The sequence below is a fragment of the Carcharhinus amblyrhynchos genome, chromosome 17 (assembly GCF_965287045.1).
Source record: "Carcharhinus amblyrhynchos chromosome 17, sCarAmb.v2.hapA, whole genome shotgun sequence".
Taxonomy (NCBI): domain Eukaryota; kingdom Metazoa; phylum Chordata; class Chondrichthyes; order Carcharhiniformes; family Carcharhinidae; genus Carcharhinus; species Carcharhinus amblyrhynchos.
The window spans coordinates 31,173,960-31,189,026 of NC_137340.1; the positions used below are offsets into that span (position 1 = coordinate 31,173,960).

General features: G+C 41.0%; 1 protein-coding gene across 1 annotated transcript in view; it reads right to left on the reverse strand.

The window, feature by feature from the left end:
- LOC145354415 (uncharacterized) overlaps positions 1-7,852 on the reverse strand; it is a 266,934-nt gene extending 259,082 nt beyond the window's left edge. Inside the window, exon 1 of the mRNA XM_080205707.1 lies at positions 7,752-7,852. The gene's annotated coding sequence lies outside the window, so the exon portion shown is untranslated. The remainder of the gene's footprint in view (positions 1-7,751) is intronic.
- Positions 7,853-15,067: the final 7,215 nt, after the last annotated feature.

The following is a 15,067-nucleotide window of genomic DNA, read 5'->3' on the forward strand; positions in this document are numbered from 1 at the left end:
AATTTGTTGCTGTCTTTGATATTTGACATCCTTGTATCTGTTCTGATGAGTACAAGATAAAAAGCTTCAACAACATGTCTCCTTTTCTCAGGAGTATGCTTTCTATCAGTTAATGCTTTAGCGCCACGACTCACAAGAACTAAATAAATCAAGGAACATGCAAAGCTTGTTAAATGCCATAGACCACGTAGAATCAACCCTTTGTGGAGTTTTTCCCAGTTACTAAATCTCCTGATAGAAAGTTCTACATTATTTATTGTTAACTGCGCAGAAATCAGGTGAATTCCATGTTTCTCTACGTTCTCCTTGGTATTGGAATGTTTAGAATGGCACTGAGAAAATGGAAAAAATAGTCAAGGGTTTAAGTAATGTACAAAAAAATGAGTTCCATAATGTCAAAGAACATACAGCAAGTATGGAAAAAATTGTAATAAAATAAAGCCAAAGAGTGAAACATTGTTCAAATATGTAACATTCAAAAATTACAAGTATTCCAACATACAGGGCATTAATAGGCTATTCAGCCTATAAGGCCCATCGAGTGTTAATGCTCCACATAAGCCTTCTTTCATTATTTTTCTAACACCATCAACATAAGCTCATGTTCCTTTCTCACTGATATTTGTATTGAGCCTGACCTTAAATGCAGCATTGCTATTCACCTCATTACTCCCTGTGGTACAGAGTTCCACATTCTAACCACTCTTCAGGTAAAGCGGTTTTCTTTGGATTTATTATTATCTATCATATATTTATGGCCCCTCATGGTCTTGCCTGTAAGCAGAAATACTTATGTTCATTTAATCCTTATATAATCTTAAAGATCTCCCTTTTGAGGAAGTCCATTTAAACTTTGCTTGAGATAAGAACCAGAGTCTGTTCTATCATTTCCTAACATTTACGTCTCAGTTTTGGTATCATTCTAATTATTTCATTTTCCATCTTCTTGAGTGTCTCTGTATCCATTTCATAACATGTGTTTCTGGCAGAGTGGGGGTGTATGTAAAATACCACCACCTTCCCACCACCCCTGAGTTCACCCCCATAGTGAAGTTGGTAGCCCATTTTCTATATTTAACTAAGTAATTAAGAGTCAGTTGGGCTTGGAAACAAGCCTAATCTAGAAGGCACTGACTTAAAGAATGGTAGAGATCGATTCAATGGTAGCTCTCAAAAAGAAATTGGGTAATCACCAAAATGGCCTAATTCTGTGCTGGAACCAGTCCATAAGTCTAAGTATGGTCTAACCAAGGCTGTGTATAAGTTTAACAGAACTTCTCTGCTTTTCAATTTCAAGTATAAAGAGATAAAAGAAGGATTCAGGACATTCAAACCGTATGTACATGGACAGCAGAAGGGGAAGATGGAATTTGCACATGTAGTGGATTACATGTTACCCATATTTTGCGAAATATTTACAGTACTATGCCTTGCGGGTATTAGAAAATGTGATCAAAACTCATTGATTTCTTAAAAGTATTTTTCAATGTGAGGGAATAAAGAAGTATGTTGTTTGCTTAATCCATTAAAACATCTTCAGAGACCTTGAAGAAAGTTTATCTTGGAAAACTGAATATGATTCTTGTCCAGATACTTAAATGAAGGAAGATTATAATGCCAGGAGTAGGAGTTAGTTTTTAGGTGGGAAGAGATACAAAAGGGTCCAGAGGGGCAATTTTTTCACACGGAAGTTGGTGAGTGTCTAGAGCAAGCTGCCAGAGATTGTACCTGCTTCTACTACTGTCTTGTCTTTTAAAAAGCACTTAGACAGTTATATAGGTAAGATGAGTATGGAGAGATATGGGCCAAACTTGGGCAGTTGGGACTAGCTTATAGGCTTAAAAAAAGGGCAGCATAGAAAAGTTAGGCCGAAGGGCCTGTTTTCATGCTATAAACCTCTATAACTCTTGATTCTGTGATACTTCTATAATTATGGAAGAGCACATGATAAGAAGATTATAGATACTGAAAGTGTTTGAGGTACCTAATACTTTTAATCTTTACCCCAGGATTTTAAAGGAATTGGAATGAGCAATGAATGGATAATTTGCAGGGCAGTTCCAAGAGTATTGTACAATAATTGCTCTGCAACTATACACCAACAAATATCATGTTGATTGTGGTAAAATTGCTGGTTACATAACTTGCAGTCTATTGGATCACATTTGAAGGACAAAGATTAATGCAAGTTTTAAGAATGGAAGGTTATTTTGATAAATGTACTGGATTTTCTTTAATTGAGATGTTGATTTTGTGATGTGACAGTAACAGTGAATTTTATTTGCCAGGGTTTTAAAATTTACTTTATACAATTGCATGTAATAATTGTAATACAAACTACTCTATCAGACAGTAAGTAAAGCTATTACACAAAATTAAAGCCATGGGTCAGAAATATATTGAACTGGATAAGAAGAATGCCCCCTGAAAGAAAGTCAATGATTAAATGGAAAGATATCTAGTCGGAGGTTAGTGGCGTGCAATAGTGCTGCTATTTATCATTTCTGTAAATGACTTAGAGATTGATGTTCGAATGTTTCATTTGTGCATGGCCGTAACATTGGAGCAGTGGTAAATTATGGCAACCAGTGTGTGTAAAGTCTGAAGGAATTGTAATGTTTATTTTTTGGCCAGAAAAGTGGCAGGTATGGTTTAATTCAGGTAAATATACAGTGCAGCAATTTGGCAGAGGAAAAGGAATATTACTCAATACAAACACATGGGAGTATCCGAGCATGATATGTTCCTGTTGAATATTGTTGGACAGTTGCTAAAATCATCAGGGTTCCTGAGTGTAAAGAAAGCAAATAAAATGTTAGACCGAGAGCCAAAATATAATGTGAAAGGGTGATTTTTAAAATTCTGTAGGTATACGTGAGTCACATGTGGGATGTCATTTCATTCCCTTGCTTCACCGGGAACAATGGAGGCTAAAATCAATAGTCCCTGAAAATGGGCACAGAATCACACATCCAAAACTATTGATTGCAATGCAGGTAGTTTGCCAACTTTGCGCAGCTTCATCATGTCAATTATTTCAGTATCCAGCCAGTGACAACCACTCTGTTCGTTGGCCAGATACATCAGCAGGGGTTAATGTAGTGAGTGGCTAGTACTATTTAAAGCTAGCCTACAATGTTTAAAACTGACTTGCTCCTCTTACACAGAAGGTGCATTGCAGTTGGAGCAGATCATAGAATCGCTATAGTGCAGAAGGAGGCCATTCAACTCATTGAGCCGGCACTGACAACAATCCCACCCAGGCCCGATCCCCATAATCACACCTATTTACCTTGCTAATTCCTAAGGGGTAATTTATCATGGCCTAATCTGCACATCTTTGGCGTGTGGAAGGAAACTGGAGCACCCGGAGGAAACCCACGCATACATGGGGAGAATGTGCAAACTCCACACAGAAATCACCCAAAGCTGGAATTGAAGCCATGTGGTGATGCTGTGAGGCAGCAGTCCTTGGTGCTGTGTCACTGTGCCGCCATATGCTCAGTAGACAGTGGGAGCAAATTGCTATAGAGGTCCATGCAAGAAGTCAAGTCCAAAGAACCGAGATGCAGACCTCACAAGTGGGCATGTGGCTGTGGTGTCCTCTGGTCCCCTGTGGATCCAAAACCATTCTCCGCTTTTTCACTTCACCTCACATAAATGGGCATTGTCCATGAATGCATCGTAAAATGCAATGTGACATTTACTGCATCACAAGCCTCAGATAATATTCCATGCAGTGTTATTCACCAACCACAACCATTATTAATCAGGATCCATACCTAAAATGTATATGCTTCACTTCACCCTTACACACTTAGCACTGCTGCAGGTCTCAGACCTATTTCACAGCTTGAACATACTGCGCCCGATTTTACCATTGCGTCATGTCCATTTTCGGGTGCAAAAACATGGTAAAGTTGAGTGTGAGGCCATTAGCGCAATCCGCACCTGCATCCACGCAGATGGCCATTTTACCAAGACCTGGGAATGGCCGTGATCCGATTCGCACCCGAAATGGGCGCAATAGCGATTTTAAATACATCTGCATGCATTTAAATTGAATTAATGAACTGCCTCCCCAACTTTATCAGCATTTCCCCCTTTACCACCGCGTTTGCCAATCCAGAATCGCACCGAAATGATCATGCTGAATAAAAGTCTGAATCGGGCCCTCAACTGCTGAAAAGGCGAGTTCAGAGCTTCCAACGACTCTCTGACTCAGATCAGTGGGGGAGAGGGGGTGGCGGCAGCAGGTCAGATCCTTCTCTGTTGAGGGGTTGGGGAGGGAGGAGAAGGCAGGTCAGAAGTACCTCTGGGATGTGGGATGTTGGGGGGAGGGGGGGCTGGGTGGTGGTCAGATCATTCTTGAGAGGGGTGGAGTGAAGCCAGATCATTCTCTTGGGGGAGAGGGGAGGGGAGTGACACCAGGTCATTCTCTGTGGGTGGGGTGGCGGTGGGAAAAAGTGAGGCCAGATCGTTCTCTTGGGGATGGGGGAGAGGGGAATGAGGCCAGATCATTCTCTGTCAGGGAATGGGGGGGGCAGGTGAGTGAGGCCAGATAGTTCGCTTGGGGGAGGGGAGGGGAGGGGAATGAGGCCAGATCATTCTCATGGGAGGGGGGTAGTGAGGCCAGGCAAGATCATTCTCTTGGGGGGGGGGAGAGGGAGGTGGAGGAGGAGGGAAGTGGGTAAGGTATCTCTGGTGGGGGCAGGAGGCCAGATGGATTTCTGATGGTGGGATGGGGGGGCAGGGGGATTCGCTGCCACTCTGCGGGCGATCAGTGGTGGGGACGGGAGCAGGGAGTCGCAATTGGTCTGGGTAGCGGGAGGTGTGTGGGTGGATAAAGGGGCCAGTGATGTCTCTGGGAGCCATCGCTCCCGCTTTTCACTCTCGGGCCGCTTTCTGCGGCTCGGGAGCAATGTGACACGGGTGCACTTTTTCAATTTTTTTTTCTAACTTCGCACGCGCAGTTCAGAGCTCCAATCATTTCAGGCGTGCTAAGCCCCGCCCACAGCGCGATTCAGACCCACGATATTTTTCAGGCTAAGTGTGTACGGGAGCACCTGAAAGAAGATTTCAAAGTCAGATCTGAATTGCACCCAGATTCAGCACTTAGAATGAAAATGGTCAAATCAGGTCCACTGTCAATGTTTAAATAATGGTAGCCACATCAGCCTAATGGATGGCACAACACTCACTGACACATGTCCCTGTCTCTTGCAGGACAAGATGGTGCAAAACCAAAGGCAGCTGGAACTGACTGGAAAGGCAGCAGGGGAGGAAGGGGTGGAGGTTGCCCAATAAATCCAATCCCAAACTGACCATACTCAAATAGTGCCTGCTGGCAAAATTCAAAACATAAGTCAGAATTTTCCAGCCCCCCTCACCCCCACTCCACCCCACCCCACCCCGGCTTTGGGTTTTCCGATGGTGGAGGTGATTCACTATAGCCTGTCAGTGGGATCGTCCAATCCCACCAAAATCAACGTCAATTTGCACATTTCTCCCATACCACCACTGAGAAACCCACGGTGGGTGTCAAATTCAACGAGACCAAAAGATCCCAATGGCAGAAAGACTGGAAAATTCTACCCATGGTGTCCTACATTAGATAATGATTCTTTGACACAAGACCTTTTAAATAATCTTGAATGTGCTAACAGCCAATTTAAGATTATCAATTGGATTCACAATGTGGCTCACTCACACTTGCTAGAAGCTACATATGTCTATACACAAACAAAGAGAACATCTCCAAGCATTGCATTTTTTTCAACTAAACAAAAACTTGAAGGACAACTGTTCAGTGTTGCAAACCCTATGGCCCCACCAATCAGATTGACTTGCTTGGTTTGAATTTAAATAAAAGTTTGAGAAATATCATTTGAAAGCAAAATACAGCAGAAATCTGGATAAACATAGCAGGTCTGGGCAGCATCTGCTGAGAGAGAGACAAGAGTTATAACTTGAGTTGCTGTGACTCTTTTTCAGAACCAAGGCTGGAATTTTCTGGCCATTCACGTCAGCAGGATTCTCTGGTCCAGCTGCAGTGAATGGAGGTTTAGCTAAGTGCTAAATTCTCCATCCTCACTTGCAGTAGCAGTGGGGGGTGCACAGAGGGAGAGGTCCCTGCCTAAATGTTCCTTGCTGTTTTCTCCATGGCAACACCTGGACCGATCAAAATCCCTTTGTCAACCAATCAGCACTCTTTTCTCATGCAGATTTATTATCTGTTGTTACCTTTGAAATTTGGTATTCTTGTGATTCTGCCCTCACGTGCATTAGATTAACTTACTGCAAGAGAAACAATCAAACCAGACATTTTCTTGGTGAACATTAGCGACTGAGAAAGCATTTCAACTAGCAATGCTGCTCGGTCTAGCTGCAATAATGCCAACAACTGCTTAACTTTCTATTGCGTCAATGCCACAAAGAAAGCACACTAGGAAGTGCAACAAACTGAACCTAGCAATCAGTAATTTCTTGTTGACTCTGCAAACACATTTCTGTCATCATTTCTACTGGAACATTATTTCATAACATTTCACTTCACACAAGACCCTTATAGTAAACCGAACAAAGCTTTATTACTAAAAGGTAACTTGATTGAAAAAAAATATAGACATGCAACTATAATTTACACATTATATAAATAGAATACAGAAATGGAGATTGCTAAATGATATTTATCCCTCTCCCAAGGATACATGTGTGACTCACTCACATCTTCGCTATTCCCGTTGTGATTACTTCTGTGCACGTCATGTGCAGATTCCTCTGTTGAATCATTAGCCTCTAAAGGTAAGTTCACTGTCAGTTCAACCAACTGCTATCTGTTAATATCTTAATTTACCAATATGATGAGTTTATTTCAATGAGAACTGACATTTTGACATGAAGTCTGTCAGTGAGCATGAGCCAAATTACAACATCAATGTCTCCAGAAGGAAAGACACCAGATGCACCAACGAAGGAAGAAAGTTAAGCAGTGAATTAAAATTTCTGAAAATAAATGAATAATTTTTAAAATGGTCAGTCATGTGATGCTGTTTTATGAATACCTTTCAGTAAGCAGCTGCCAGCATTTTCACACTAATTGGCTATTAGAAGTAACCTTTTTAATGAAGTTAAGAGGCAAAATAAAGTGATGGTCTGATAGTTTTAAAAATCACTTTCGGAAAAGATTGCTTTGCTGTGTAATTCAGTACTTCAGTAAAGTAATTGACACCTAGAACTTTCTTGCTTTGTAACCATGAAATAAAATTTGGATCCTGCATTGGCAATTCAAATATAATTGTTTAAAGTATGTGCTCTATTCAAACTCAATTCTTGCCTAATATGTACATTTCAGAAGTTCAGAACAAAGTGCAGCAATTGTATGTTTAAGCTAACAGCACAAAGAATGAATGAAACATTCCAAATCATATTTTATTAACTAGTTTTGTTGATGTATACTGAAAATACATGTGGCATGTATAACATACACTTAATATGCATCTGTTAAACAGTAAAGCACTGAAAATGAACAAAATGTATTAAAGTACAAGTTAAGCTGGACTTTCATGACATAGACAAATATGACTAATAATAAATGATGCTGCTAAACTTAAGACTGCCCTTTATTGAATGCCATTGCAAGCTAAACTGATAGAGTCACCTTCAAACCAGTTCAGCTTTGATACAAATCCTTTCTATCCGAAAACAACAGTACATTTTCGGTATTTTCACATCTTCAAGGAACTACTTACCTTTATTCTCACATCCTCTTTTGTAAGCTGTTCAGCCTGGTATACTTCTCCTCTCTTTAAGTCTTCAATCACTGTTTTAATATCGAGCAGTTGCAGCTAATTCAAACTATGAGTGAACAAGAATCTTCTGCACACAAACCTCACTGGACAATATTATTATAATGCAGATTAAAGTGAGGCTAGCCTTGGCTGGCATCATGTGTCATCAGGATAAAATGAACAGGCTCTAATCCTGGGTTTTATTTTCAACACACAGATGACTTTCTTTTGTAAACATACAACGCTGCACAAAGTATGATTGTGTTCGTGAAAGGGAAGCTGGGAAGGAATTTATGGTATGTTGAACTGTAGTGTGCCAATTTTATTTTAAAACTCTATTTAAACAAGTGTCTCAGGAAAGGATAGAGTGAATCCAACTCCAGGGAAGCCAAATATTTATTTATCTAAACATATATATCTTGAAAATTCACACATTGACATATATTGGTGAAAGTATAATGAGGAGTCCACTCTGGTCTGTGCCATTGATCCTGCCAAAGTTTGCAGGCTCGGGAGAAAGTCTGACTGTTTGTATTCCTTCATCCGACTGGATGGAAAATATGGGGCAGAATGTCTCCCGAAGTAGGGAGGTTAAGGTAAAGTGCCAGATTCTCCAGAGGAAACCTTCAGCTATACTGAAGGCCCATGCAAGAAGATGGATATACAACTAAAATAAAAAGATAGCAATATGAATCTTTGGGGTTCTAGGCCAAGAAGGTCTCCACAGGGGAGCCATTAACTGCAATTTATCAGTTAAATCTTTGTCTTCATTTTCTGGACAGTAATCTAGTAGAGGGGATATCTCCCCACTATAGATCCCACCAGATTTTCATTCCATTGATTTCTCTTTTAGTAATTCCCACTGTTTCTGCAGCGTTTCTGACAAATGTTGGGCAATAGTTTGGCAGTAAATCAGAAGAAGCCATTGTGGATATTACAAATGACCATCTTCAGTGCAGGTTGAACATCACACAGGATCCATCTGAGCTATTGGCAAGTAAAGCAGGAAAAGTTCTGAATCCAAAAAATTAATGCAAATGTTTTATTGTATTTTTATTGATCCAGTAACAGCAAAAGTTGTATTTTTGTAGCACCGTTAACACAATAAAACATGATGTGGATATGCCGGCGTTGGACTGGGGTAAACACAGTAAAAAGTCTGACAACACCAGGTTTAAGTCCTGACGAAGGGACTAACACTGAAAGCTAGTGAGTGTACTATCAAATAAATCGGTTGGACTTAAACCTGGTGTTGTCAGACTTTTTACAATAAAACATCCCAGAGATCTTCATGGAAGGGTTAAGAGGAAAGAGAGGCCACAAGGTGGAGAGATTTTCAGAGGGAATTTCAGGGATTAAGACCTTGGCAGCTGAAGGCATGGCCGCTTATGGTGGGCTGATTAAAATTGGGAGACCAAAATTGGAGAAATGCAGAGGTCAGGATGTCATAAGGCTGAAAAAAGCTACAGAGGTAAAGAGACAGTCCACTGAGAGATTTGAAAACACGGGTGGAAATATTAAAATTGTGCCTTGCCACGTGTACACTAGGAGCCAATGTGGGCCAGCAAGCATAGTGGGGAATGAAAGAATGGGGCATAGAGTGAGTTGGGGTATCGGCAGCAGTGTTTCAGAGCTGCTCAAGTTTATTGAAGTGGGAGGCTGGGCTGGAGGTCATTGGAGCAGTTGTGTTTAGAAATAATAAAGACTTGGATGAGATTCTCAGATGCTGTCAAGCAAATGTGAAGCAAAGGCATAAATCCACCTAATAGATACAGGGAACAGAAATTATATCTCTGAAAAGAAAATATATATTACTGAATTATATAACTTGAATGATCCAAAATTCACTTTTTAATATAAACTAGCATGCCTCCTTGACATTGTTCAAAGTGAGCATGAGAAGGAGCTTTTTTATAACATGCAGATCTGTCAGGCAGGGCCACTGATTTACAGGGGCTGAATTAATAACTATCTGTTTTTATTTCATTATATTATGGGATTTTTGCCAGCACTTAGGAATTTTTAAAAAAATTCTGGCCACTAACTGTAAAAATTGTGTATGCAACATATTAACAAATCTTATTTTACCCACATAGGTTAACACCTTTACAATAAAGCATATAATTCTTATTGTCATTCCATGGATTCCCTGTACATGATTTGATGCTACATGATGGGTCTTTTGATCATGAGAGACTGACTGATTTATAAAAAGAAGTCAAACGGTATGACACATGAAAGATTTTCAATGTTCAGTCATTCTGGTGTAGAGGTTGAATGACAAAAGTCTACACACTTGAAACATTTCTCCACCAACATTACCTGGCCAGTTTTTTCATTCAATCAATGCAGAACGTAGGCTTTCTGATAGAAGTGTTTCAAATGAAAGATTGGGACAAGGTAGATAAGAACAAGCTGCTTCCAAGACTAAGAGGGACAAGGACAACGGAACATAAATATGGAATGAAGTGTATGGAACGTCGCAAAGAGAGCAGGAGAGACTTCTTTACACAAAATGTTGTGAGTTTATGGAATTGATTTCCAGGTTTATGATTGAGACAGAAAATATGCCAACATTCTAGATTAAATTGGTTAGGTGGATGAAGGAAAAGGGAATTTGGAATATGGGAATAGATTGGGTGATTAGAAGCATTTGTTCTCTTGCTTATAAACAACAGCACAAGTTGGTTGAGAAGAGTGCCCTTTTTACATATTATAATTTCTGTGTGCTGCTAAGAATAAGAGAAGGATGATTTGCTTATTCAAACATGACTGTTCCATTCTTTTTTTCAATTTATTCATTCATGAGATGTGGATGTCATTGGCTAGGCCAACATTTATTGCCCATCTCTAAGTACCTTTGAAAAGGTGGTGGTAAGCCAACTTCTTGAACCATTACGGTTCATGTAGTGTAGATACTGTGGTGTAGTAGCCCTTTAAGGAGTGTTTCTTTGAAAGGTTCATGTGATGCGCTGGTCCAATTGGAAGCCAAATTGGGGAAGCACTCAGACTTGTTGGGCTTGTTCCAGCAGTTGGGGTTTTGGGCCTGTGGAATTAAGACCCTTACCTTGCTCTGTAATATGTATTGTTCTGTTAAGAAACCTTGGTTAGTTCATTGACCTGAGTTTGAACCTTACCTTGCTACACTACATTGGTAATGAGGGTAAATTGATTTGATTTGATTTATTATTGTCACATGTATTCAAGTATCGTTGCTTGCATACTATACAGACAAAACATGCCGTTCATAGAGAAGGAAACAAGAGAGTGTAGAATATAGTGTTACAGTCATAGCTAGGGTGTAGAGAAAGATCAACTTAATGCAAGGTAAGTCCATTCAAAAGGCTGATAGCAGCAGGGAAGAATTTGTTCTTGAGTTGGTTGATATGTGACTCAGACTTTTGTATCTTTTTCCCAAAGGAAGAAGGTGGAAGAGAGAATGGGTGGGGTCCTTAATTCTGTTGGCTGCTTTGCCAAGGCATTGGGAAGTGTAAACAGAGTTAATGGATGGGAGGCTGGTTTGCATGATGGATTGGGCTACATTCACGACCTTTTGTAGTCCCTTATGGTCTTGAGCAGAGCACGAGCCATACCAAGCTGTGATACAAGCAGAAAGTGTGCATCTGTAAAGGTTGGTGAGAGTCATAGCTGACATGCCAAATTTCCTTAGTCTTCTGAGAAAGTAGAGGCATTGGTGGGCTTTCTTATCGATAATGTCAGCAAGGCGGGACCAGGCCAGATTGTTGGTGATCTGGACACCTAAAAACTTGAAGCTCTCAACCCTTTCTACTTTGTTCGCATTGATGTAGACAGGGACATATTCTCCTTTTATGCTTTCTGAAGTCAATGACAATCTCCTTCGTTTTGTTGACATTGAGGGAGCGATTATTGTTGCTGCACCTTTCAGCAGATTCTCTATCTCATTCCTGTACTCTGTCTCATCCTTGTTTGAGATCTGACCCACTGCAGTGGTGTCGTCAACAAACTTGAAAATCGAATTGGAGGGGAATTTGGCCACACAGTCATAGGTGTATGAAGAGTATAGTAGAGGGCTGAGAACACAGCCTTAAGGGGCACCAGTGTTGAGGATGATCATGGAGGAAGTATTGTTGCCTATCCTTAATGATTGTGGTCTGTGAGTTAGGAAGTTCTGGATCCAGTCACAGAGGAAGGAATCAAGGCCAGGCCACAGAGTTTGGAGATGAATTTTGTGGGAATAATAAAATTGAAGGCTGAGTTGTAGTCAATAAATACGAGTCTGATTATAGGTGTCCTTGTTATCTAGGTGTTCCAGGGTTGAGTGCAGGGCCAGGGAAATGGTGTCTACTGTGGATGTGTTGCAGTGGTAGGCAAACTAGTGCACCTAGGTAGTCTGGGACGCTGGAATTGATTCATGCCATGACTAACCTTTCAAAGCACTTCATAATGATGGATGTGAAAGCCACCAGCCGATAGTCACTAAGGCATGCTGCTTAAATTGGGAGACCTCCATGGCCAGTTGCAAATCAAAACAAGGCCTTTACTGGATTTGGGCCACAACAGCAAAACATGAGTTAAGCATACCTTTGACTGGGAAACTGGTGCTTTAAATCCCAATGTGGAACACTGCAGTCAATACATCAAGTGACTCAAATTATTCTTTAGAGCCAACAGAATAGAGGGAGTTCACATCCCTGCCCCAAGTCCCCACTAGAGCGGTGCTGCTACAGGAGTTACACAGCGCCCACCCTGGGCGTGTGATGAAGATGCTGGCACACAGCTACATCTGGTGGCCATGTCTCGATAAGGACATTGAGAGTATGGTCAAGCACTGTCACCTTATGCCAGCTTCAGCGGCAGTTATCCCTGTCAGCCCAGTTACAACCTTGGGGATACCCGATCAGCCATGGACATGGATCCATATTGATTTTACAGGACTCTTTCTAGGTGCCATGTTCCTTATCATTGTTGGCAATGATGTATGTGCATGTGATGAGATTACTGTCACAAAGGCAACAATAGAGAAGCTGCAGCAAATATTTGCCAACCATGGGTTGCTAGAGGTCCTGGTGTCAGATAACGGTTCGACTTTCACAAGTGAGGAGTTTAATTTCTTTTACAATCAAATGGGGTTCAGCATGTTAAAACAGCATCTTATCATCTGGCATCCAATTGGTTGGTAAGGAAAGTGGTCCAGACCTTTAAGGGATTAATGAAAAGGCAGCCCTAAGACTCCCTGCAAACTAAAGTTTTGAGATTTCTAATGGCTTAGTGGATGACCCCTTATGCCATCACAGGGATGTGTCTGCTGAATTGTTGATGGGTAGGCAACTTCAGATGCAGTTGAATCTCATATTTCCAAATTTGGCAGGGAGGATGGAGATAAAGCAGGGTGCCCAGAAGACATGTCATGATTCAAGCAAACCGGAAAGAGATTTCAGGGTGGGTGACCTGGTTTTTGAAAGGAACTTTGGGAGTGGTCCAATGTGGATCCAGGGAAAGCTGTGGAGAAGACTGGGCCAGTGTCATACATCATCAACGTTCAAGAAAATATGTGGATCATTTAAGGGAGGGACAAGTGAGTGTTGCTCTAGAGGAGCGGTCAAGTATTGTAGTGCCGGTAATGGTGGCACCGTACAATGGAAGTGGGGGTGAAGTGCATCTCCCAGCAAGAGAAACAGCCTTGGTAGTATCGGCATAGGAAGACGGCACTGGCCCAAGCAGTTCATTGTTGGCGGGAAGTCCATCTAGTAGGGAGCGGGAAGTCCATCTAGGAGGGAGCAGGAAGAGATTGCTCCAGCAAAGGAAGTCCTGCACAGAAGCTTCATTTACTCCCAGCGAGTTCAGAAGTCATTGGACAAACTGGACTTGTAATTAACTGTTTTTGATGCCCTACGACTTTTGGGTTATTTTTGTCAACAACTTATTTGTTGTTTTGTATATTGTTCAAAACTTAAAGATGGAGTGATGTTTTGCAGTAGCCCTCAAAGGATGGTTCCCTGAAAGGTTATGTGACCTGCTGGTCCAACTGGGCGCTGATATGAAGAGTCATTCAGATTTGTCTGGGCTTATTCCAGCAGTTAAAGTTTTGGGCCTATGAAGTTTAGACCTTCTTCCTTGCCCTGGATTGTATATAATTATTCTGTTAATGGATCTTTGTTAGTTCACCGACCTGAGATCAAATTTTACTTCACCACATCACAATTTCACTTTCCACTTGGAATACTGTGTGCAATTCTGGTCACCCTATTATAGAAAGGATATTGTTAAACTAGAAAGAGTGCAGAAAAGATTTACTAGGATGCTATTGGGACTTGATGGATTGAGTTATAAGGAGAGGCTGGATAGACTGGGATGTTTTTCTCTAGTGCGTAGGAGGCTGAGGAGTGATCTTATAGAGGTCTATAAAATAATGGGGGCACAGATAGTCAATATCTTCTCTGAAAGGAAGGGGAGTCTAAAACTAGAAGTTTAAGGTGAGAGGGGAGAGATACAAAAGTGTCCAGTGGGGCAATATTTTCACACAGAGGGTGATGAGTGTCTGGAACAAGGTAGTAGTAGAGGCGGGTATTATTTTGTCTTTTAAAAAGCATTTAGATTGGTACATGGGTATGATGGGTATAGAGGGATATGGGCCAAATGTGGGCAATTGGGATTAGCTTAGGGGTTTTTTAAAAAAAAAAGGGCGGCATGGACAAGTTGGGCTGAAGGGCCTGTTTCCATGCTGTAAACCTCTATGACTCTATGACATCTACCTCCAATCACCTTTGACACCCTTTTTAGTCAAGAATTTATTGATTTCTGCCTTAAAAATAGTCATTGGCCCTGCCCCCATCGCTCACTAGAAAAGATTCACAATCCTTTGAGAGAAAGAAATTTCTTCTCGTCGTGGTCCTAAATGGGAGAATATTTATTTTTAAACTGTGTTCCCTCATTCTTCCATAAGGGAAAGCAGTATTCACCCTATCAAGTCCTCCCGGGATCTTATATGTTTCAATAAAATGACCTTTCAATCTTTAAAACTCCAATGGATACAATCCCAGGCTATCCACTCTTTCCTCCCATCCCAAGTATCAGTCGAGTGAACATTTTCTGATTTGCTTCCAATGCATTTCTATCCTTACTTGAGACCAAAGCTGTACACAGTACTCCAGATGTGGTCTCACCAATACTCTGTACAAATACAGCAAAATATCTATACTTCAATATTTATTCTCCTTGCAATAAAGAACAATATTCCATTTGCCTTCCTTATCACTTGCTGTACCTGCATTCCAACTTTTCCTGATTTATGTACC